Source organism: Panthera leo, chromosome A1 (genome assembly GCF_018350215.1).
Source record: "Panthera leo isolate Ple1 chromosome A1, P.leo_Ple1_pat1.1, whole genome shotgun sequence".
Lineage (NCBI taxonomy): Eukaryota > Metazoa > Chordata > Mammalia > Carnivora > Felidae > Panthera > Panthera leo.
In genome coordinates, this window is record NC_056679.1 from 39423736 (window position 1) to 39450506 (window position 26771).

General features: G+C 34.3%; 1 pseudogene; it reads right to left on the reverse strand.

The window, feature by feature from the left end:
• Positions 1 to 23050: 23050 nt before the first annotated feature.
• LOC122229207 lies at positions 23051 to 26263 on the reverse strand (annotated as a pseudogene).
• Positions 26264 to 26771: the final 508 nt, after the last annotated feature.

A 26771-nucleotide genomic window follows, 5' to 3' on the forward strand; every position in this document is an offset into this window, starting at 1 on the left:
AGTTCTTCTTTCTTCCACTTTTTTTCAGTGTGGTTCCCATATCATCCATATCGAGTGTCTTGTCATATTGGTGATACACACTTCTGCAAGACTGATTCAATGTGAAGTTTTTTGGCTTTCTTTCTTATGTTTTTAATGTTTATTTATTTATTTTGAGAGAGAGCAAGCGTGCACTCATGCACACATAAGCAGGCAAGGGTCAGAGAGAGCGGAGAGAGATAATCCCAAGCAGGCTTCTCACTGTCAGTACAGAGCCTGAGGTGGGACTTAATCTGGTTTTACAAACTGTGAGATCATGGCCTGAGCCAAAATCAAGACTCAGATGCTTAATTGACTGAGCCACCAAGGCACCCCTCAATGTGAAGTTTTTTGACATATTCATAATACTGAGAACAATTTTATTAGATTTTATTAAATTTGTGCTGAAGAAAGTGGATGCTTTCTTTTTTTTTTTCAATTTGAGAGAGACAGCACGAGCGAAGGAGAGGGGGCAGAACGGGGGAGAGAGTGCGAATCTTAAGCAGGCTCCCTGCTCAGCATGGAGCCTGATGCAAGGCTTGATCCCACAACCTTGGGATTATGACCTGAGCTGAAATCAAGAGTCAGATGCTCAACCAAATGAGCCACTCAGGCACCCCTTGGATGCTTTCTGTAAATTCATGCCCACTTTCCTATTCTTTGGATGAGTCAACTGGGATGGGGACATCATTAACCTTTCTCCTCAATCCAGAGTCCACATGTTAATCACTCATGTTCAATTTATAAGTGAAGTGAATGCAAAATCTTCGTCCATCTGGGTCTTGTTTTTACATATATTATCGATTCTAATATTTATTATAATCAGTTTTCTCCTTTGAAGGAAGTGCATTGAGTATCCATAAATAATATTGTCTTTTTATATCCAAAAATATAAATAACTCTCAGAGAACCATATTTTGCTAGTGTATTCACATATAAATACAAATTGCATTAAATTAGAAATGTTATAAACTATAACATTATCATTGATCAAAATGGAGTCAAAGGGCACATTCATTAAAATATATAGTTGATTCTAGCTGCTACAGATATATGAAGCATATTTTTGTTACTTGTGATATGTATGTACATATACATACATATAAAAATCCACATAAAAGTACATTATATTATAAATCTTGAAGTAGTTTTACTTTTGTATTTAGGTTGATTATATATTAAATAATTTATCGAATTAAGGTGTCAAATTGTTTTAAAAATGTTGTCTTTATTTAATTTTGTTTTCTTAATGAAAAATTCTACTGCAATAAATTACATCCAAAAATATAAAATGAATAAGGTAATGTTATCAATATTAATACTTAATACCTTGCTGTATTTAATTTTGAGTGATCATCTTATATCTAAAAGTAAAACTCTTCTTAAGCAATAATATAACCCTATATAAGCATGAAGATATTAGTAAACTAGGGATTGGTGGTAAAATGGGGAAAAAAAGTGTTCTCAGAATGGGAAGAGGGGAAACAATGTGGAGAAGTATTAAAATAGATTAATACAGCTTAAAAAAAACAGGCATATATTTGGTAGCACTCGAAAACTGAATTTTTGCTAGAATGGACACTTTATGTCCTAGTTAGAAAAGCTTAGTTCTTTTTTTCCCTTGAGACTTTGACACAAAATATCTTAAACTTCTATTGTGAGGAAAAATAAATAAAAATTCACATTAAAATCAGAGAGGATCATAACTTTTAAAAGTCTAAAAATTAAAGAGTTTGAATTCAACTGAGATTATACCTTAAGAAGAGAAAAATCTAAAGAAGAGAAAAATCTAAATTGTCACATTTATGTTAGATCAACCTTATTTATATAGAAAAGCGAATCATTTGGGAGAAATGAGAATAATTCAGTACATATCTATGAACAAATGGGTCTCAGCATTCTTGAAGTGTTCTTTCATAAAGGTTTCATTGCATGAATTGCCTCAGAATAGTCTAATTTTCAAAATGTTCTATCACAAGATGATTTCTGATGAAACATTACTGGCTATGGTTAGACTTTAATCCAAATCATAATTTTATGCATGTGCTTTTCTACAAGCATAAGTGGATAGGATTGTGAGATAATTAATACACTTACTATGTGCTTGGATACATATGATTGCTTATCCTCTTTCACTTCACAAATATATAGTTAAGTGATATTGCATGACAAGGGCACAGCTCTAAAATATTTAATAGAAAAAATACCATGGATACTTACTGGAAAAAAAAGTTGAATACTACAGAATAGTTCTCCACAGTTTCAAAGCAATATAGCAGTTTGGCATTCCAATAATACTCCTTGTGAGAGGTATACTGTGTCTCATTGAAGTAAAAGAAACTAGTGATCCTCACTGAAGAAAACTGGCAGAGTTAATGACTTAATTTCTGTGTCTTCTATTTTTATTTAGTCACATGTCAGTTTTTATTGAACTAATTTGAATTTGATGATTGATGCTACCCAGATATTTGGGGATGTTATAGGGTTGGATTAATTAATTTATTTATTATCTCCACAAAACTATATTCTTTGAGCCAATTTCACTTGACAGACCAATTATATGATAGGCCTTTCCTTCTTTAACTGGGATCTTTATAAATCAGACATATAATGAAATGTGTCAAAGGAAATGTGAAACCACAGGACAATGATGACATAGATTTAAAAAATCACTTAACTTGAATATTTGAAGGAGAAACTTTTTCTATTTTAATGTCAATTGATAAATATGGAAGAAATGGTCAAGTTAAAAGACTATTTGGAAAAATCAGATGAAAATCATCAATGAATGAGTAAACTGCAATGAATTAAAATATGACACATATTCACCAAGTATGTGAATGACAGACACATATTCATCAAGTACCCATATAATTTTTGGTTATAAGAGAAAAATGAGAAAATTGGCATAAACTAACCTATGTAATAAATCAAACCAATATCAAGGGCCTCCTGATATAATACACTGGCAAGAATACAATGTCACTTATGTTGTTCATGCTTGCCCTGAAATGCATAACTGTAATATAATCATGAGGAAATGCCAGACAGACCCACATAATGGAACACCTTACAAAACAATGCTGCAACTATTTAAAAAGATTAAGGTCAATGAAGACAATAAAAGACTGTGAACTTTTGCAGATTAGAAGACAATAAAGAGATAAGACATGAAGACTAGATGCAACATATTATAGAGGATTGTTTGATACAGGTTCAGCTTAGTTTTCTTTCTTTTTGCTATAGAAGACATTAATGGAACAATTGAGAAATATGAAAAAGTGTCTATAGAATAGATGATAGTTTTAGATGAATGTTAATACTGATAAGCTTTTATTCTTATTTTGGTAGGTACAACATGGTCATATAAGCAAATGTCTTTTTTCCTAAGAAACACAACTGGAAATATTTAGAAGCGTAGGGACCATATGGCTGCAAATTATATTAAGATAACCAAAAAAATGTGATTGTGATCCCATAATTGATTGAGATTAACTTGTGGAAATTTTGGGATCTCATCTGTTTTATTTTTTTCCCCAAATAAATTTTGCATTTACTACTACTTGGAAATAATATCACTTCTTTCTTCTTTTAATGTCCATGGTGTAATCTGAAATAATTATTTTCTATTTCTTCCATCTAAATCTGGCAACAATAATTCTGAAATTTCCCTAGGGCCCACCCTAAATTTTGCTGAAGAAATTAAGTTCTTAGATTTAGTTGGATTGCAGTTACCACTTTTGCTATTTAATAGTTAATTTTGTGTTTATGTCCTTTTAGGACATTTTTTAAGGTTATGAAGATACACTTCTGTATTTCCCCATATTTGTAAATATTCCATATTTAGTTCTATTAACTATTTTGATTTAATACTTGTAAATGGTTGTCAAGACTGAGAGGGTCTGAGATTTCATAATAGTCTTTAGTTCAGAAGTTAGCCTGTCACCAATTTATGGATGCTGGTAGAAGATTCAAGATCCCTGTCTCAGAAACAAAAAACAGTTTATTTTGCACAGCAAAAGCAATAGTTGCAGTATCAACATTTTTATTAGTACTACAGTAACAATTTCTATAAGGTTGTATGAAGAGGTATAGATAAATTTAAGCAAGGAAAAGATTGCATTAAGAAGAGAAAAAGAGAGAAACTCTAACTTAGTGATCCCAAGTTTTTAATAATGTGCAGTGAACATGCCTGCTATTCATTCCAAAGGAAGACACTGTCTCTGTTTTCCAAGGACATAATCAAAAATATTCTTTGTTTTAACAAAAGATGCCTATGATGTGTTTCCAAGGTTATTTGTGATACAAGCATCCTTCAGAAGATGGCCTTCAATAAAGACCATCAATGACTCTTAGAAGTCACGGAGAAATGTTAAAGATTCATGAAGAGTTATCTCCCAAGAATATCCACCATCAATTTTTTCACCTTCCTTGTTTCTGATGAATTTCTCTGAGTATGCCATTTTGTTGGTGTCTCTGAATAATCTGATGGACATTGGTTGTCACCAAATCCATTCAATTTGTCTTGCAGAATTTACTTAAGGTTATTAGCAATGGAATTTCAAGCAGAAGGATGAGATTAAATAATATCCACCAAGGTCCCATACCTGACCTCCACAACGCCTATAAACCAACAAGGTCTACCTTAGAAATCCAGGTGGATTTCTCAAGTTTCTATTGACCTCTCTTCCTGCCCTGAGACATTAATCCAAGAATAGTAAGATGTGTTTATAATAGCAGACTAGGTTTTGGTTCCCAAGAGGAAAGCTTAAAGCCTTTCTGTTGTCCATAACAACCAAAGAGGAAAGAGGCTGAATGACTGATTTCCAAAGTAGAGATGAATACTAATGAGTACTAATGAACATTTAAGCTAAAGTCAAGGACTTGGTTTTTCCTACATTTTCCAGTTGGATGGTTCTCATGGTAGAGACCACTTCATGCAGCATAAACATAAATAACAAGTCCCTTAACCCACTGCAAAGCTCCCCCAATGAACAAAAGGTAGCCTTATGTTAGATAGAACACAGTCTAAGGTCTGGATTTAAATAAATGAATCTAGTGCATGTTTTTGGAAAAAATATCTGAGAACAACAATTGATCCAATGTAAGTTGTTAGTGTGTCATAAATTCATTGATGTTAGAAGACTTAAGACTCCTGGGTTATAGATTACTCACAGAAATCTGAATTGCCAAAATAACAATGTTTGTGTTGGTTCCTGAACCCCAATTCCAACAGGATGATGTGAAAAGTGCCAAGAAACACGTGCACACAAACTGTATTATACTACAGAATCCTGATCATAGGGAACCCACATATTTTACAATAGATAGTAAACATTCCTGCTCTTTCGCAAATTATCTTTATTCACTAGACTATAAGCATGTCTGCCTTATGCCTCAGAGGAGGTGACCCTCTTATTTCTTATTAAGACTGTTCAGAATACACATATCTTTGAAAGGATGGTCCAGTTAAGTGTCAATGTGTGAAGAGTTTAGGAGGCATCATTACTTGTGACAAGAAAAAAGGTAAAAACAAATTAACCACTGACTTTTCTTGGATCTATCAGAAAACTGAAGTCACAAGGAACACTCTCATTCTGAAATCTGGAGAAAAGGGTAAATACAGAGAATCACATTCAAGGTAAATTTGTCTAGAGCAGAATCTACTAAAGCTATAAACAGTTAGGACCACATAAACAGAAAATGTGATGAATTACTCCCAGCAGAATTACTTCCAGCAGACAAGCTTGGGAAGGAGTGATTCCAGGGAGCCTCACTCTTAGAGAGCAACCATACTTTTCTGGGTTTAACCCTAGGAAAAACACCAGGTTCTCACAGTAAAGAGATAAATAAAAACCTTCATGTTTCTGGCAAGAGGAGGGGGAAATATTAGGGCAAAATAGACTTTATTAAAGACAAAGTAGACTTCAGGCAAGAATTATCAGAGATAAAGAAGGATGTTCTATAATCATAAACTTATTACGTGCCCAAGAAGACAGCAATCTTTACTGTGTGTGAGCTTAAGAATGCTGCACCAACATATACCTGGATATTCCCCAGTGTTTAAGGGGAAGCTTCCTTTCCTTGTGATTTCATGTTTGTCATTTGGGGTGACTTCTAGTGTAGTGAAACCATTGGCCTCTCACTGCTTTCTCAACCTTGCTAAGGAAAGTAGGACTGATTTATCTGGCAATTTTTTTAAAGCAGTGGTGGAAATATTTGTTGTTGCTGTTATTAGATATGCCTTCTGCAGAGCAGTTGTATTTTGATTTGCTCTTGTTATGTGATAAATGACTTACTCTCTGGTATCTTGTAGTTGTACAACTGTGCAAGTGATCCTGTCTCTTTATCTTCAGAGATAAAGTATTAGCAAATTAACAATCCCATTTATCAAATCTCTGTTTTCCTATTTAGTTCCAAATGGTTCTGAATGGCAGAGGGGAAGACAGTCTTTTTGTTTGCTTTAGCTTGAATTTTTTTTTTGCAGTAATTCCCCATAATTTCTACATGCTCCACAATGTTTCTACTTATTTTATTACATTTACCTTTATTTTATATGTTCCTTGTAATTTTTGTACGGTGCACTTTTTTTTTCAATAAATATTTATGCAGTGGTAAGAAAAATAGACAATACCATCTGGCTTTTGAGTTATGAGGGAGAAAGGAATAATCAAATAATCACACCAAAATTTTTATAATTGTGATAAATACTGAGACAAAAAAGAACAAGGTGCTCTGATACCTTATACAAGAGAAATCTTTGGGGATTAGGTGAATGTGGGTCATGAATGCTTCTTTGATAAAGTGGCTTTTGACGTGAAATCTAAAGAATAAATAGGAGTTTATTATTATTTCTGAGGCAACACAAAGAACATAGACATTATTACTTTATTGAGCCAGACAATATTTTTTTCTTGATGTAGGCCAGAGATTGGCAAACATTTTTGGTTAAAAACTGGGTAATAAACATTTTTAGCTTTGTGAGTACATGGTTTCTGTTACAACTCCTGAACTCTACACTGTAGCAGGAAGGTAGTCACTGATGATATAAATGAATGCACATGGCTCATTCTAAAAACCTATTTTTAAAAAATAAGTGATGGACTTATCCCTGGCCAGCCTAATAATATGTTACATTGTTTATTGCTACTAAAAATATCTTTACATTAAATTCTTTTAAATAAGGAGTTTGCATCCTATTTTTTTTTTTTAAATTTTTTTAACGTTTTATTTTTATTTTTGAGAGAGAGAGAGGCAGAGCATGAACGGGGGAGGGGCAGAGAGAGAGGGAGACACAGAATCAGAAACAGGCTCCAGGCTCTGAGCCATCAGCCCAGAGCCCGACGCAGGGCTCGAGCTCACGGACCGCGAGATCGTGACCTGAGCTGAAGTCAGCCGCTTAACCGACTGAGCCACCCAGGTGCCCCATGCGTCCTATTTTTAAATTGCTTCTTCATCTAACTGAAGGAGTGCACATGTGTAACTACTGAATTGCACTTGTTTGTTTAATTCATTTTACCACATGCATTTTTAAACTTTTTTATCTATATATCATTTTTATCTTCCAGATATGTTATTCTCAAGACCAAAATCATATTCAATGTCTTTATAACAGTTAATGATTACAAATGAGACACTGTCAAGAAAAGTGTTTTCCAAAGCGCGTTCCGTGGACTACAGAACCTTTGAGATGCTACCCAAAATAGCATCTTAAATAAGTTTAGAAATCACTGTGTGTCATTGGTTCCCAAATTCCAAACTAACACTTTATTATATGCAGAGAAAAATGAGAAAAATGAAGAATATGGGGTTGGTTTTGATAGATATAAATGTATTTATTTTAAGACTTAAGTTGAAATTGTAGCTTTCATATATTTCAGGGAAAGGAAGTATGTACTTCAAAGAAATATTGGTAATGGTAGGTTATTTCATTATATTATTCTAGAGAGTGAATATTTTACAACTCACAAATAAACTTTAATTTTTGTTCACTGTACCCATATCTCATACCCTAGGACCCACTAAGGAATATGGATAGAATCTTGAGGATTGCACTTGCATTTGCCAATGCTTTTAATACACTGACATTGAACAAATCAAGGCCTGAAATTTGAAATATTTTAGCTCAGATAGGTACTCTTTTATTAATTACTCTCTTTTTGACTGAATTCCTCTATAAGTATGTTTGCTCTATTCTCCAGGTTTCAAGGTAATACTCCTTATATCACTAGTTCTAACCTTCCCTTAGAAAAGTTCTTGCAATGAGGTAACTATGGGTATCCCATATGTACTTGTTGATAAGAAAAAAGTAACCTGTAAACAGTCTATTATCTTTGTCATTTACAAAAGAAAAAAATATGCTAAAATATGTTCTTTGAGTGTTTTTTGACATGCTGTGCTGCCATGCTAATGTGTTTGCTTTAAGAGTCTCTTATTCTTCATTATGTAACTGATTATCAGATTGTTCTTTGTGACATGTTAATCAGAGTAACCCAGAACAACAACAACAAAAAAACTGACTCAAAAACATCGCTCCATTATCTTTTAAGAAATTGGCACACTAGCTTGTTGGACTCAAACAATTGATAAATAATAATCCAAATTATTGTTGTCCAAACCACCATTTGACCTACTTGTATTGTCTGGTCACCTAGCCTTCCTTTCTCTTTTGCCAAAGATTTCATTTCAGTATAGTCTCCTCATCCCCAGGAGTTTCTAACAATGTTCATCCACAAAGTGGGAGGTAGTATGAGTTAAAGGCAAATTTCTGGATACCTATGAACATTTTTTCCCATGTTGAATCAATTGTTCTGACTCTCACAGTAAGGAAGTGTGAGAAATGGATACATTGATTACTTAATGGGCTCTCAACTTTCAAATATTTTATTCAGGCAAGCAGTTTTGTACTTTTAATTTTCTTATGTAGGGCAATCTCTTAATATTGATATTCATTTATTCATAAATGGATTGTATTCTTTTCACAAAGTATGTGTATTTGGGTCCTAGTTACAAATTTTTCCTAGCAAGATTTTGCTAGCAAAATGAAGCCAAGCTGAATCATGGATAACATAAATGAGTATAAGATCAGCAAGGGCAGAAGCAATCTTCATAATGGGCTGGAAGTTATAGCCCATGGGAGATGAGATGGCCAAAAAATGAGCTAAAGTTTAAAGCTGATACAAAGGTAGCCAGTGTGAGCCTAAAGGGCTTAGCGGATAATGTTCTCATTAAATGATTGCTTCCAACTTTCTGGTTGACTGGAAGTAAAAGGAAAAAAAAAACATATATAATTCAGTGTTTACCAAGTTGTTCAAACAAAAATTTTCACTTGATAACTAGGATAAATGACGTAAATTTGCATTTACTTTATCTAAAATAAAACAATATATTGAGGCACCTGAGTGGCTCAATTGGTTAAGTGACCGACTTCGGCTCAGGCCATGATCTCACGGTTCGTGGGTTCTAGCCCTGCACTGGGCTCTATGCTGAACGCTCGCTCGGAGCCTGGAGCCTGCTTCAGATTCTGTGTCTCGGTCTTTCTCTGTCTCTCCCCCGCTTGTGCTCTGTCTCACTCTGTCTCTCAACAATAAATAAATGTAAAAAAAAAAAAAATAAAACAAATAAAACAATATAACAATGTCTGAGAAAAACCTTTTCTATTGAAATATTAAATATGAGTTAGAAATATTTGATGTTAGAATAAAAAGTTCTTGGGACACCCGGTGGCTTGGTCAGTTAAGCGTCTGATTCTTGATTTTGGCTCAGGTCATGATCTCATGGCTCCTACGATGGAGCATCACATTAGGCTCTTCACTGACTGCATAGAACCTGCTTGGGATTCTCTCTCTCCCTATCTGCCACTACCCCACTCATGCTCTCTGTCTCTCAAAATAAATAAATAAACTAAAAAATAAAAAAAGAAAGAAAAAGGTTCGTGGACATTTTCAATGGATTTTTACACTTACTGAAAACAATACATTTCCTTCAATTAAATAGTAAACATTTGCTTTATTTATAGACAACTATGGTTTTGGTATTGTATTTTTATATTCTATAAATTATGCTTTTTAATATCTTAAAATATTCAGGAATATAGAATCACTAGCAGTTTATTTTAATAAATGCAACCTGTTTTTAATAAAACTTTGGGGAAATAATTTTTTAATACACATTTAATTCAATTAAGTTGTCCATGATATCCTCTCCGATGGCAATGATGAGCTACCATTTAAGAGGCAGACTGCTAGGAAAGCCTACCAAAACCCCATCAATTTTTCATGTTAATGAGAAATAAAATTTCATTGTTTAGTCACTGATATTTTGAGATTACTATTATTGTAGCTAAAATTAACCTTATCTGAATATTGCAGTGCCATATTATGCTGTTTGTACAATTTTTGTATCATCCATTAGAAATGATAAAGCTCGTATACCTTCTTCTCTCTCCAGTTTAGGCTTATTAAATCAAATGGTGAACCACACAAGGAAGTAAAAACACTGTCATCCACCCCCTATTTTCTTTAATCATCTCAGGATGTAAAAGAAATGACTAATGTGGAAATCACTTAAAGACTAATTTTTCCTTTAAATTAAATCCACTAATGCATATATACTTGTGAATCTGCCTTATCCATTCTACTATATTGAAAAAGCCTCTATGGGAGAAAAGCTTTTAACATATTCATATTTGTATCCTCTATATCATTAGCGAATGGTACATGATTAAAACTGCAAGATGGAGTTGAAAATCTATTCTCATGTGATAGTTTCAGCATTGCTCACTGTCTTATTGGTTCAGCTTTGGAAGAGCTAAAGTTTAAAAAGGTTCATCTTGGAGGTTCCTCATTGGCTCAGTCAATAGAGCATGTAATTCTTGACCCCAGGATTGTGAGTTCAAGCCCCACACTGGACATGAAGCCTACTTAAAAAAAAAAAAAATTAAAGGTTCTTCTTGAACTGGGTTTTAAAATATTTTTCCCAGAAATGAATATACCATTTTAATATAATTTTATCAACTCAATATCTATGGTATCATTGAACTCTTTGTTCTAGCTTTATTTTTTGACTATGTAACTTAGACTACATTATATATTTATATAATAGTAAAGGGTCTCCTTGGGTTTTCAGTCACCCAAGAGGCAACTCTTGTGGGGAAGGCTCTCAGTTATTTAAGAAATGGTCAGGAAATCATTCTGCACAGTTTTTTGCAGGGCATATGGGGTACCTGCAAATCCCTAGAAATTGAAAGTTTTGGTTAAAACAATATATGGTAGTTCAAAATTGATGACCAAGATCATAGCACTACTAAGAATAACCTGTCAAAGAAAGAAAAATATTACTGGGATGTGACAAGGAAATTCCAACGTGCACAAGGAAAATTCAAGAATCTACATTGATTCCAGTGTGTGATTCTGTAAAGGAAGAAAAATCTTCTAGAAATAACTGAAATCATTATACATCTATTTGTCCAAAGCTATAAATGTTCAACACCAAGAGTGAACTCTTTGGTAAATTATGGATTTTGGGTGATTTTGATGTGTCCATGTGAGTTTATCCTTGGGAAAAAAATAAAAGTACCACTCTGGTGAGTGATGCTGATAATGGAAGGGGTTATATAAATGCGGTGCCAGGGAGTATATGGGAACTCTCTGTAACTCCTTAATTTTGTTGTAAACCTAAAACTTCTCTGAAAAAATAGTCTTTAAAAATTTACTGAACATCTTATAGTTAAAAACTCAAAACTCTATTTCAGTGGTTCTAGAAAAACTATTTCTGATGCATAAATTTCCTAATCATAGTTTCCATAGATGTTAAGACAAATATAGAGTTAAAAATTTATCTACACTGATGTTTTTATACCTTTTGATCCTTTTTTTCAAATATCTTTTGATTCTTAAGCAAATCAGGACAGAAAAAGAAGCAGATGTTTAAGAATGACCTGTGATAGGGAATCACAATTAGAAATAAAATCTTCCCCAATTAAGAAAATTTCTCCATAAACGTAGTAGCCAAAGAAAACTGTATTATTGAAAAAACATTAAACCAGAGTGTGATGCACATTACAGGCAAACCACTAAGAGATTGCAAAGACAGAAAGAAATCTCACCATTTTATATAGCTTAGGAGAGCAAACCCGTTACACACGTATTCTCAAGATAAACAATAACCAGTCTTCATATAAGAGGATTTGACAGGACCATTTGTCACACAGATTCGTCCTAGATTTACCTGGTAAAAGGGATTATGCTCTGTGTTAGCCAATTGGCTTCGTACAGAGGAAAAACAAATTTCTGGTATCTTTAAGACAGGAGATGGTTTTGCAATCTGGAACAAAGTGCCCACTGAAGTCGGGTTTCTATCCAATCAGAGAAACATGGAGATAGGGGTGCCATTGTCCTTGATGCTTACATTTCAGTGAGATGGTTCCTGAGTCCTTAAGAAAGGCATTCCTGGGTCATAAAGCAGTCAAAAGTCCTATGTAGTTTTCAAAAGGATTTACATACATTTCAACGAGAGAAGTGTTTCCAATTATAAACTTTCTAATTCTTCCTTAATTTCAACAGGGAGAATTAAGCCTCTTCTTTTTTAATTTGTATTTTTCCTTACATCTAAAATATAATATTGTCTAGGATTTAATGAAATTTCTTCTCCTAAAATAAATTCATGGGGTGCTTGGGTGGTGCAGTCAGTTAAGCATCCGACTCTTGATCTGGGTTCAGGTCATGATTTCACAGTTCGTGAGTTCAAGCCCTGCATCTGTGCCATCAGCACAGAGCCTGCTTGGGATTCTGTCTCCCCTTCTCTCTGCCCCTCCTCCACTTATGCACACTCTCTTTCCCTCTCAAAATAAATAAATAAACTAAAAAATTAAAAATAAAATAAATTAATAAGGATTATGTCATACAAGATTTAGAAGACAGGTAGAACCCAAACAAAGGAAACAGCAATACTGACATGATGATATACCCACAAAAAACTATTTCCAGAGAAATTAACAACTACCTTAGTTAAATGATGACACTGTTAGATATCTAAAAATATGACAATTCAGTATCAGAATGGGCATGATTTTATTTCCAAAATTATTCCCTACAAGAGTGTAAGGAGGAGTTATGACAACATGGTTTTCCATATAAATTCTGTAAAGGATGATTTTATTGAAAACTTAAGTTATAAAGCAAGTCATAAGAAATGACTCTAAGAGCTTTAATCATCCCAAGGCATGCCTGCCAAATGTCATTTTGCCCATTGAAAGGGACTTTCTTCATGGTCAAAATATTTTTTATTCATGCCTTAAGTGTGTGGCTGTGTTCAACTTGAAAACCACCTAACAAAACCTTTCAAAGACTTTGAAACCCTTGTTTCAAAAAAGTTCTTGTTCCCCGAGCTACTCAGTATTTATAATTTGTTATTCATCTAAATAAATAGCAAATAATTGATAGAATAAATTCTAATATTTATAACCAATAACAATAAAACAATTTTTACAGTCTGGGAAATTTGGAGCATATGCAGTTCTCATTATATTAGTTTTAAAACTCAGTGCTGTGAGATGCATGGGTAATTTAAGGATGGAATGCTCAATGTTCATCTCATCAGAAGCAATAAAAAAAAAGTCCAGGAAAACTTCAACAAAGAATATATAGTATTTTTTACAGTTACAGGGAGGTTCTCTCTGACAAAAGTGATTCACAAAGAGGTTTTTATTCAGCCATAATCAAAAGAATGAAATCTTGCCATTTGCAATGAAGTGGATGAATCTAGTATGTATATGCTAAGCAAAATAAGTCAGTCAAAGAAAGATAAATACCATATGATTTCATTCATATGTGGAATCAAGAAATAACAGATGAACAAAGGGGGGAAAAAGAGGCAAATCATGAAACAGACTCTTAACTATGGAGAACAAACAGGGTTTCTGGAGGAGAGGTGGGCAGGGGATGGGTTAAAAGTGTGATGGTTATTAAGGAGGACACTTGTTGTGATGAGTCTTGGGTGTTATATGGAAGTTATGAATCGCTGAATTCTAATCCTGAAACCAATATTGCACTGTATGTTAACTAACTAAAATTTAAATTAAAAGAGAGAGAGAGAGAGAGAGAGAGAGAGAGAGAACAAGCCTCAAATGGGGTCATTTGTGCCAAAACTTGTCACCAAATCACGAATTAATATCTAACCTGATTGCAGTTGCAGCCTCTCCCACAAGTCTAATCTTAACCAGTCAGTCTGTAATTTCCTGGTCAATACTAGTGAAGTAATTCACCTGATAGACCCCTCATTTTCCCCTAAGGAAGGTGACCTTGCCTGAAATACTCTACTCTTTGTCCTACCTCCTTCTGCCTAAAAAAGTCTTCCATTTTGTGAGGCTCCTCAGAGCTCCTTTTCTATGTGCTAGATGGGATGCTGCCTGAATTATGAATCTATGAACAAAGACAGTAAGATCTTTACAATTTATTCAGTTGAATTTTGCTGTTTAATACACTACTTGAGTGATTGGTGTGAATGAACCCAAAACCACCTTTATGCTTCTCTTTAGTTGGCATAAAAAGCAGGGATGTAATGAGCACTTCAAGATAGCTGAGTAGTTCCTGTTGACTATCAAGCAAGGAGGAAATTCAGTGTTTGAATGAACAATAACAACTAAGTGGTAGTTCCCAATGTTTCTCAAATACAACAGAGACAAAATAAACTTAAAAGTTACTAAATGATTAAATAGTTGCAACTTCAAAAATCTAATATAATGAGGAGTGCCTGGGTGGCTCAGTGAGTCATCCTGACTCTGGATTTGGGTCAGGTCATGATCTCATGGGTTCATGAGTTTGAACCCTGCATTGGGCTCATCACTGGCAGCATGGAACCTGCTTGGGATTCTCTTTCTCACTCTCTCTCTTCCCCTCCCCTGTTCGAACTCTCTGTTTCTCTCTTTCATTCTAATATAATAATCTAAGCTAAGCTAAGATAAAATAAACTAAACTAAGATAATCTAATAAAAATTAAGTTCTTTTAAATTTGGTTCAATTAATTAGCATTAGCACACCAGTGAATCATTGAACTCTCATTACTGCCCACCTTCCCTTTTCTTTTTCTTCCTTTTAGTGGGTGAATCACTTCCCAGGACAATATTTATTTTTCTACCAGTGTATTAGAGGGATGTAAGGGGACATTTCTCTTCTCTGTTTTACTTCTAAACTTTTAGTTTTAGATGCTTCTGATTTGGTTTGTAGTGGTTTTTACACGACTAATGATTACCTGGAACTAGAAGCTACATCATCACAGATTCCCCACATACTCAAGCCCATGAATTTACCTCACCTCATACTTTGAAATAATCACTCATTTTTTTCCTGGCCTGTTAATTTGATTTTCTTCTATGTATGATTATTACTTTTGATGTCAATGGCTTTCCTAATTTGCACCTTTATCAATACTTATTGAATGGTAACAATTCATCTATTTCCATATCATGTAAGTAGTGTTAAATTATTTAAACAAGGAGGCTGTTGAACGGAAGTAGCTCTAATGCAGTGGTAGCCTACATAAGGAAACCAAAATCTAAGCCTGTAAATGCCTCAAGATTATGAAATCAAACCTAAGAACAACAAATCACAAGTACCCAACTAGGCTTTAAGCTATAGCCAATGAAAGAATTATCAAATGGTAACTCAATTTACTTTCTAGCTGCCATTTTTGGTTCTCAAGAGCTACTGGTTACCCACGTGTTACACAGGATTTTAACTTTGATAAGATAATTGCTTTTGTAAAATAAAACTACAAACAATTCCGAAGATAGATCATTCTCAAATATTTTAATAATAGTGAAGTCCTCTTTTTTAATAGCCTGAAGGAAAATGAAAAAGCATGAGAAAAGGTTATTTTAAAAAAGGAAAAGATCTCTCTATATTTTTTCTAAGTAGCTGTATTCAGTTAAGACCGATAGGCTAAGCAAACCACATGTATTATTGCAGTTACCCTCAAAATTAACACTTTGATTTGGGTACCAATGAGGAAACTAATACTCAAAAATTTTAGGCAAATTTTGTAAGTTCTTTTACAGAGGAAAAAAAAAGGAAGATCCAAAATCATGGATGTGAAATCAATGTCCTATACACTCTCTTAAAGTATATCAAAAAGTGAATAAAATTTTCAAGTATAAAACTCCTAGAAGAAAATGTAGGAGAAAAGAAATTTCAGTTGCTTTGAAAATGGCCATACAAACATTTTTCTAGATGTGTCTCCTTTGGCAAGGGAAACAAAAGCAAAATTCAACTATTGGGATCACACAAAAATTAAAAGCTTTTGCAAAACAAATGAAACCATCAGCAAAGCAAAGAGGCAACCCACTAAATGGAAGAATATATTTGTAAATGATATATCTGATAAGGGGTTAAGTTCCAAAATAAAAATAACTTATATAACCCAACACCAAAATCATCATCATCATCATCATCTGATTAAAAATGGGCAGAGGACATGAATTGACATTTCTCCAAAGAAGACATACAGATGGCCAAAAGACACATGAAAAGACGTTCAACATCACCCATCAACAGGGAAATGCAAATTGTACCAAGAGATATCCCCTTAAACAAGTCAGAATGGCTAAAATCAAAAGAACAAGAAATAACAAGTGTGGGTGAGGTTGTGAGAAAAAGGAATCCTCATAACTGCTGGTTTATGGAATGCAAATTGGTACAGCCACTGTAGAAAACAATATGGACGTTCCTCAAAAAATAAAAATAGAATTACCATATGATCTAGTAATTACTATTTACTCAAAGAAATGAAAACACTAATTTGAAAAGATACACACACCCCTATGTTTATTGCAGCATTATTTATAGTAGCCAAGATATGGAAGCAATCCAAGTGTCCCCTGATAGATGATAGATGAATGGATAAAAAAATGGTGGTATATATATAATGGAATATTACTCAGCCATAACAAAAACAAGATCTTGCCATTTGCAACAACATGCATGGACCTAGAGGGTAAAATGCTAAGTGAAATAAGTCAATGAGAGAAAAACAAATACCGTATGATTTCATTTATATGTAGAATTTAAGAAACAAAACAATTGAACAAAGAAAATAAAAGAGACAAACAAAAAAGCAGACTCGAATACAGAGAACAAACTGGTGGTTGCCAGAGGGAAGGTGGTGGTGGGGGATGGGTGAAATAGATAAAGGAGTCATTGTATTCTACACCTGAAACTAATATAACACTGTATGTTAATTGTATTTCAAGAAAAAGAAAAAGAAAAAAAATTGCTCTATCAGTTCTTAGCAGAATGACATAGGATAAATTCTCTGATCTTCAGCTTCTTGTGATTTTGTAATATGGAAATTCTGTTATATGGAAATAATGCTACTGATAACTGGTATATAATAGATGAGGAAAAAAATTTTCTCACTCTTCTCAATAGTTTAATAAACTGACAGCTATTCAAGGATGTTAGATTGTATATATGGCGTTTGTTAAACTTGATAAAGTGTTAAGTAAGCAGATAGGCTTTGGTGGGGACAGTTTAGTATCTAGACAGTTGCATAAACAAGATGTAGAAATAAAAAATTCAAGTATATATATCTTTACAAGTCCAAAATTGTCCTTTAGTATACCTTTATCTGTTTTCTTATGTTTGTTTTAACCAGTGTAGAGTAGTAGAAAAGCAAGTTGGGGAATGGGGTAAGGTGTAAGCAGATCATGGAAAGCAATGATGAAACATATTCTAATAGTTATTGGTGTAGACGTAAAGGTGGGACATAATGTCTTAATATGAACTTTTTGTAATTAACAAAATGGGTGATATGATAACTGGGAAAGTTTGGGGCCAGGAAAAGCTTAATAAGAGATCTCCACTTTCTCAAATATACTCCTCAACAGCTATGAGGTTTGAGATTACAGTTCGGCAGAAGAAAAAAATTTTGAGGCTGCACCCAGCTGAAAATATGAAACAGCTCATTTTCTTTTTCCAAAAGATTATTTTAAAAATCTACTACAAAGGGAAAATGAAACAACTAAACAATCTTTGGTCTAGACAAAGGATCCAGCACATGTACATTCCAGGCTCTATTCTGTTACTTACTTACTTACTTACTTACTTACTTACTTTATTTATTTATTTATTTATTTATTTATTTATTATAGTATCTATTTATTTTTTTCAGATACTACTTACTTTTTTATGCTGTGCTTCTGAACAGATTGTTGGTTTCAGTATAGCTGAGATGTTAATCAATTGCTGGCACACTGAAAGTGCTCAACAAACAGTGGTTAACTGATGGACTGAGTAACTTCTATGCCAATCTAGAGCTTATTACATATGACCTCTTTTGGGTCTGGAATAGACTTGAATAAGGGAAACATCAGACACCATTTCCTAAATAACCATAATTAATTTGAAGAACACACACACACACACACACACACTACATATTCCCAACTTGACATCATGAATCTATGACATAATTCCCATTTGATGCCAAAGGGAAACACACTGCCTGTCTCCTTTTAGGAGACTGCCTCAGTAAAGCACCTACCCTCATCCAGAAACTGGGATATAACTGGGCTATATATTCCTTGATGACCACATTTCAGAGAGATTCCTCTAAAGTCTTTGAAAAATATATTTTGGGTTATAAAATTGGCAAACGGCTTTTTAAAAGATTTATACCTCAAAGGGATGGAGAAAGAACTCAATAGTTTTCTAAAGTAAATGCTCTAAGAAAAGGGATGTAGGAGCTTAAAGTCAGAAGACTAAGATTTAGTCAAGCTGGGGCACCTGGGTGGCTCAGTTGATTAAGCATCTGACTCTCGATTTCAGTTCAGGTCTAAATATCTCAGTTCATGGGATCAAACCCCTCCCGGGGCTCTGCACTGACAGCATGGAGCCTGCCTGGGATTCTCTCTCTTCATCTCTCCCTGCCCCTCCCACACCGGTGTTCTCTCTCCTTCTCTCTCTCAAAAACAAAAAAAATATTTATTTAAAAAAATAAAAATAAAATAATAAAATTTAGTCAAGCTGAGGGAAATGTTAAGATCAATAGACATAAACCACTTGGTCAATAGACATAAACCACTTACGAAAAATCAACTAGAATCCATAAAACCAAACAAATTTGCAGGCAAATAAAAAAGTTCATAAAAAGGATATTTAAATTTTCATTAGTTCTATGACCTATTTCTTATCAAGTGCATTTTGATTTCTTTCAAACTCAGAGAAACTGAAATTATACCTTCTAACACAATATAAATGACTTATCACTAGTTTGAAATTGATTATATTTCACATTGGGAACAATTTAAATCTAAAAGGACAAAGTATCATGTTTAACGTTGAACCTTACCCTATAGTATGATTGAAATTAATAAAAAAAATCAGACTTTTTGTCTAATGAACTGTGAATAATGAAGTTTTATTAAAATGCCTAATTTGTTTAGGTACATGCATTGCCTAGTTACCCAATTATTCTGGCAAAATTACAAATGAAGAAAGTTGAATTTGTTAAATTAAGGAGGTCATTGAAGTAATTAAGACTGGTGAAGCATATTATTAATACTTTACAGGGGAAGGTAGTAATGCAAAATGTACCTGTTCCCTTATGTTCAGGCTTGTAATCGAAATGGAATTTATTTACTTAAGACCTCAGAAAATAGTGTGTGGGGGGGCATGTGCGTGTGTGTGTGTGTGTGTGTGTGTGTGTGTGTGTGTGTGTGTGTTAAGTCATTATTAAGACTACAACTAAGACATTAAACAAGAAAATAATTTGGGGCTTATTCCATTTTATGAAGTGAAACAATGGCTTATTAATAAGTAGAAATTAGCACAAATAGATATGAATGTGTGATAACTTTTAGTTTAAAACAGACACCTAAATGAAAAATATCACCAAAAATAATTCATTTAAGAATATTAGCATTAGTCATCCCAATTTCCCTTTTTAATTAGCTAATATGCCTGAGAGAAAGGGAAAAAGACATATAATGAAAGTGCTAAGGTAGTGTATATAGAAAAAAGGGCTGAAGAGTAGGAGATAAGAGAAATGAATAACAATACATAAGTACTTTAGGTACAAATCATGAAATTCACTTCAATTTGCATCACAGGAATTTGAGTAAACATTTCTTGTAGTATAAACTACTAATAACTACCATGTATCTCATAAAAATTCTGTAAAAATATGAATTTCTCATTTACTACATGTTTTGAAGTATATTTCTAGTTCAAGTGAACTTAAATATTTATAAGTGAATGACAGACAATTTTTCTTCCACTACAACATGGGAACAGGAGAATTGTAGAAACTAAGGTCTCATTTATCACTTTGCTCCCCAAAGCAGATTATGGATATTGATAGAGTTGTATCAGAGTCAGAGAAATCCTTTTACCCTGTTTCCCCAAGGTACACTCTCAAATAATCCAATGTTTTATAGAGGGTTTTCCCATAATCTGAAACATGTGAAAATGATTTTGTCTATTAAACACAACCACACAGCTGAAAAATTGAACTCACCAACCCAATTTACTTATTTACCTCAAACTTTGAAGCTGTGTTTTTAATAAACTTAAACTTAGCTGTCAAATTGGCTGCCCACCTATATAGACTAACATGGTATTTTCTGGTCCTATCTTCTAGTGTGTCAGGTAAGTAAGTGTACCAACTTCTCTTCTTCCTCTTTTTTTTTTCCCTAAAGGAATTTCCTCTTTCTCTTCCCTTCTTTCTCTTCTCTTCTTTTTTTTTTCCAGTTTTATACCCAAATCCATTATGAAGTCAATGATATGATTTATTTTACATATCTTTATTGACTCTGCTCTACATAAAAGTGTGATAATCACTAAAGAAATAAGCATGCATAAGACAAGGTCTTATCATTGAAAATCCCTCAGACAAGAATGAGACAGTGTAAGGAATGAGTATGTATCTGGGTTTGAAGGTTATACAATTTTGAGGATGCTCGTTAAGAAAAATGTCACAGGATACAAATAAAAAACCATGTATAGGCACTTCAAGGAGACTATGCAAGTGAGGGGCTCTGGGTCTTAAGTTTCACTTGTGTTATGGTAAATCCACTACTGTTAGCATTATAATGATGATATATACAAAGTACTATGGGAATGCAACTGGTCAGATTATTTTCTCATATACTGTTACCATCTTCTTAAATGTTAGAGAAAGAAGTCTATTTCTGCCACCTATGGGAGTCAACTGAGATCTGATTAAAGCAAAATCTGAGCTAAGGCTGGTAAATAAGAAGCAGTTCACCAGTTAGAATAAGAGGGAAGGCAAACATTTCAGACAGCAAGAGACAGACAAATGACAAAAAGAGAGGAATTTGCACCTTTTTAAAAACTGCAATTATACACAGCATGGTTGCATCACGAATGTTCGAACAAGAAAACAAGAAAAATATGTATAGGTTGGACACTAGCCTGTTATCACTTAGAGAAGACTTTGGTTTTTGTTTGCCATGCTAAGTACAATTACTATATATTTTAAAGCAGTGAAATACTTAACTAGGCAGTTGTAGATCTTTTTTTGTAAACATCTCTAATTAAAATGACGTGTCACTCACCATAGTTTTTGAGTAAAAACTTATAGTTCATGCTGTGTGATATACAAATCATTTATTGTTCATATACTTATTATGGAACGTAGAAAAGATAAAAACTACCACTTAACACTCATATTAGTTTACATATTAAATATAAATCATGTAGAGAACATTATTTGTTCAGTGACTAGATATCATTAAATCACACTGAAAATATTTATACTGCCATCCAATTTTTCCCCATTTATATATGTACTTCCGTTTGCTCTGGAGAAAACTGCCAGGCTAATGACATTTAGAGTGATGACAGAATCATCTGTCAGCCTTCTCTGTAATTCTCTCCGGGCCCTGGCAGACAAATACATTTTCACATGCTATAAAAAATTAAGTACCAAAACAATATAAAAATAACTTTAAGGGTCTGATAAAATAGGCTAAAGCAAGGACATTGAAAGTTAATGCTTCCCTTTCTGCCTAAACTTGCCTTATTCAATTTCACAGATTTTATAAAATGTAATAATTCTTAAAAACCTACAGAGGGCAAAGAGAGACTAGTTCTTTTAAAGGAAGATACAAATAATGTTCTAAATGTAATTGTGAATCATCTAGATGACTCCAAATATATTTGTCTTATCATTTAGGATGGTTCCCACTGAAGGTAACCAAAACCCAACACAAAGTGGCTTAAATTATAAGTAGAGCTGTGGCAAGTCCTGGTTCAGTCATGGCTTTGCTGTATTTAATGACTCTTTGTTTATGATCGTGTTACTAGTATTAATGGATTTAGTATTAATATAATGGCTTCAGCAGTTTGGTTCTCCCACTTATGTCCTGACAGGAAGCCCATTAGTTCCAGTGCTCCCAGCAAGAATGGCCACATAATTTTGTGTATGCCCAGTACTTAATCAGTGCCTGCCCAATAAAATACAACATAACTGTTCATTTAAATCAATCCTGCCCTTTCTTCCCAGCTGGGGATGTAGTCAATGTTTTCAGGTTGCACTGAGATACATGAGGAAGGAGGATTCTTAAACAAAAAGTTGAACACTATTCAAATAGTGCAAAAGGGAAATGAATCTTGGGCAATCAATTATGCTTATTGCAACTGCATAAAATTGAATGCCATTGCTTTATCTTCAGTACTCATTTATCTCCTGAAATTTTGTGATGACTCTGAATTTCTCTTCTTTATTTATTTTGTCCACAAATTACTATCCATATCTATACTGTGCTTGTTAAATACCAAATCTGACTTACCTTCTCAATGTTTTTCAGAATGCCCTCAACTTTAGCAAAAAGTGTAAGTTCCATGGAATGGGCATCCAAAGTTTTTCATGGTATTTCTTATGACTTACTCATTGTACCTCCTGTTCCTTTCAACTATACTTCAGAATGAACATTGCAGGATTATAAACTATATGAGTTTTTATGCTTCTTTTGTTTCAATGCACTTGCATGCTTTTGCTATAATATCTGTGATCATTATTCCACCTTTCCCTGAACTTTTAGTTCTTTCCCAATAATCACAACTAGCTTAGATGCCTCCTTGTTCAGGAAGGCTTCCTGAATGCCAAAGGCTACAGTGTTATCCAGACATCTATACACCTGTATAGTGCAGTTCATGCAATATTATTAGAAAAGGTCTATTAGTGTGTTGTCATATGAAGAGATCTCTGGAAGAACCGGTTCATGGCTGTGAACTCAGCTCCTGACACACAGGTGCACTTAATAAATATTTGCAAAATGAAACTACAGTACATATACTAATAGTGGCCTCATGTGCTACCACATTGATCCTCATTTCCTATGTCCCAGTTTTACATGATTTATTTTATGTCTTTAAAATATACTATTTCTTTTCTTTTTTTTCCCTTCCTTTCTCCTGGAATTCCCTTATCATCTTACCAAGTTGACTCCAATTAACTCTTAAGGTCCCAGCCTAGAGTGTCATTGTTTTCCAGGCAGCTGTTTATGCCTCACATGTCCATGTTATGTTAGCCTGTTACACATTCATAGAATAGCCTGTGGTATCTTTCTCTTATAATACCCAGATTGAAGCATAAGGACTTATTTTATTTCCTTCTTTTTAATGCTAAATCATATTTCATTGTTATGTATAGGCCATATTTTCTCTTCTGTTCATCTGTCTATAGATATTTAAGTTGCTTCCATATCTTGGCTATGATAAGTAATGCTGCTGAACATGGGAGTGTATGTATATCTTCAAAATACTGATTTTACCTCTTTTGGATATATATCCCAAGGTGGGACTACTGGATCATATGGTAGTTATACTTTTAATTTTTGAGGAAACTACATGCTGTTTTACATAAGCTAAACCCATTTGTATTCCCACCACCAGTTTAAAAGTGTTTGCATTTTTCCAAGTCTTGCCAGTGCATGTTACTTCTTATCTTTTTTAAAGCTTATTTATTTTTTTAGTAATTTCTACACTAAGCATTGCAAATATCCAGTGAGAGAATTATTGGTGTATTCCTGTTTTCTTGGGTTAGTATGGATAGCAGTGAAGAAAGGATGATCTGATTGAGTGGGAGAGAACTGAAAAAAATTGTAACTCTTAATGAGGTCATAGTAGTAAGTGTTAGGAAGAATTAGGAACTGTAAGATTTAGGAAGACAGAGAAAAAATATGTATGGCCAGAATATTGAAAGTTATGCTTTCAGAGATACAAATATAGAACTATAATAACCCGTAGCCACAATATTACAAAGTATGTATTATTTAAATAGTGAAAACACTAGTAATACAGAGAAATCAGATCAAATATCACATAGATTTATTTTTATTAAATATTTCACTATTTTTAAAATGTCATTTTTAATGTGAATATGAGTAAGTAGCTTCACGTTTTACTCTATAAGAAATCAATCAAATCTTAAGTTGATATTCTTAAAAGTAGATTTCACAGGCAAGTTGGTTCCATTAGATTCTGGAAACAAATAAATTGATATTATGTCAAATAATTTTGGCAAGTGCTGCATACCCTACGTCCCCCTTAGCTATTCACAAAGCTTAAAAAGACTGGAGGGTCTGATAAGTCCTGCAGTATAGCAATCTCTTTAGTTTTCAACATGTATATTACGAAAATGATTACAGGACCCCTCCTGCCAGACATTAGCAACTCTTACAATACTCTGAACCCTGTTTCTCAGAATACTCTTTGCAAATCATTGTTGTAAGCTAAACAATATACATACGTATGTATATATGTATGTATGTGTGAGTGTACACAGATACCTACATCTCAGAGAATTTACTGTGTCCAAGTAACAAGATTGAATTTCTATGTCTGGAAGCTATCCATGAATACAACATGTCCATTCAGTTAGTCAAAATGAGCTCTCCAGCCAGGATGGATGCTCTTTAGTAAAATTCCTGTAGGAATGAGTGGGAAGATTCTTTCCTGCTCAGTTGGGTGGTCTGCTTCCGCAGTCAACCTACGAGCCTGTGTCTTGTTGCTGGGCTGGAATGGGTCCCTTGATTCATCCTAATCTGTGAAATGCCAGTGTTATCCACAGTTTGAAATAGGTCTGGACTAAAAAGGTAAGAAAAAAGCTTGCCATTTCAATTTATCAGACGTTGCTGCAAGTACAATACTGAGCCTCTTATTAAAAACTAAGTGGTCTCTGCTCTGAATGAAAGGGCTAAATGTGATTGTAAGTATCCCTTCAAAAGAGCTGATTAATTTCCTAAAATAGGGGCAAACAGTGGCAAGAAATGTAACCTTGATCACCTACATCACATGGCCTGGCATGAGAACACTCAGATGATCTGTACCACTGTTTGTTTGTTTTTTTATTTGTTTGGTGTGGTTCCTGCATGTGGGGGACAATCTTTTTCCATTGGAGAAAATAATTGCCCTGCCCATTTTCACCACACTTCTGTGCTGTGGTATGTTTCATGCAGGTAATTCCTTCTTTCCTTCTGCCTCTAGTTTATCCCTCCTCTTACAAAGATGTTGGTATTATCTGGCATTCATATAAAGAGGCTCTTCTTCAAGCCTCTCTGTCCCAGGTAGAGGGATTCCTTGGATAGGATGCACAGATTCAGCACCAAGCACCATCATTAATTACCATCCCTCCTGAATTGACCATATAGCCTGCCATTGGTAGAGTTACAGTGGTGGGCCATTGCCCACTGCTGGTTTGTTGGTATTGGCCTCTGTCTGAACAGTCTGAGCTTCTGCCAAACTGGCTGCTGACATGGTGGTCACGCCTTGGTAGAGAGTGATGCCATCTGCATTAACTGGCTGATAGAAGATGGTCTGTCCTTCAATAGTCTGTGCTGCTTGCTGCTCCGAAACAGTGATCTGCTGCCGTGTTTGTTTCTGGCTGGCGCTGAAAGCTGCCTGCAGCTGCTGAATGATCATCTGCTGAGTAGGGTCCTGTTGGCCCTACACCTGCAACATTTGTCCTCTGTTTCTTCCCCAGTGCTGGATCTATCTCTACAGATCCAAGAAAATCTGCTACAAGTTCTGTGTCCCAGATACAGGTTCTTTTGTGATAATGTGACCTTGTCTACAAGGAACAGTTTAGGCAATGGCCAGTTGATGTGATTAATTGGCCAGTGATTAACACTGACTTATACCACTAATGGATGCCCCTGGACCTGCTACTGAATCTGACAATCTACTTTGTTGACATACATATTGCTATTTGCTGCATTCTGTTCCATGGTCCAATTAAGTCAGAATTCCATTCACAAAGAGCTTCACTCTGGAGGTCCCAGAAAACTGTGAAGAACACTGCAGAGTTCAAGGGAATTTGTGGCAAGACCCCTTTGCACGTGGAACCTACCTGGACCTAATGGTGAAGGAGAAAGGGACACATCTCCACTTGGCACTAGCATTCTGCAAGGGTCAAGACCCCTCAGTGTACCTGTTCTAGTGGTGACATCCCTGCATGGGACTGGCCACTGAAGGCCTTCCTTGGACTGGAATGCCCAGAGGCACTTACTCATGGGCTCTGGGCCAGGGCCACCAACCTCTCTGCATATCTGGTTAGTCTCAGCTCAACTCTAACGGTTTTTTTTTTTCAACATATATTTATAGGCACACCCTTCTGTACACTGGACTGTATTAATTTCTGATGGAGATACAAAGATATTTAAGCAAAGATTATTCATAAAAACCATCTATAACACAGGAGGAAAAGTGAGAAAAGCACAGAAAATTCCTATGAAA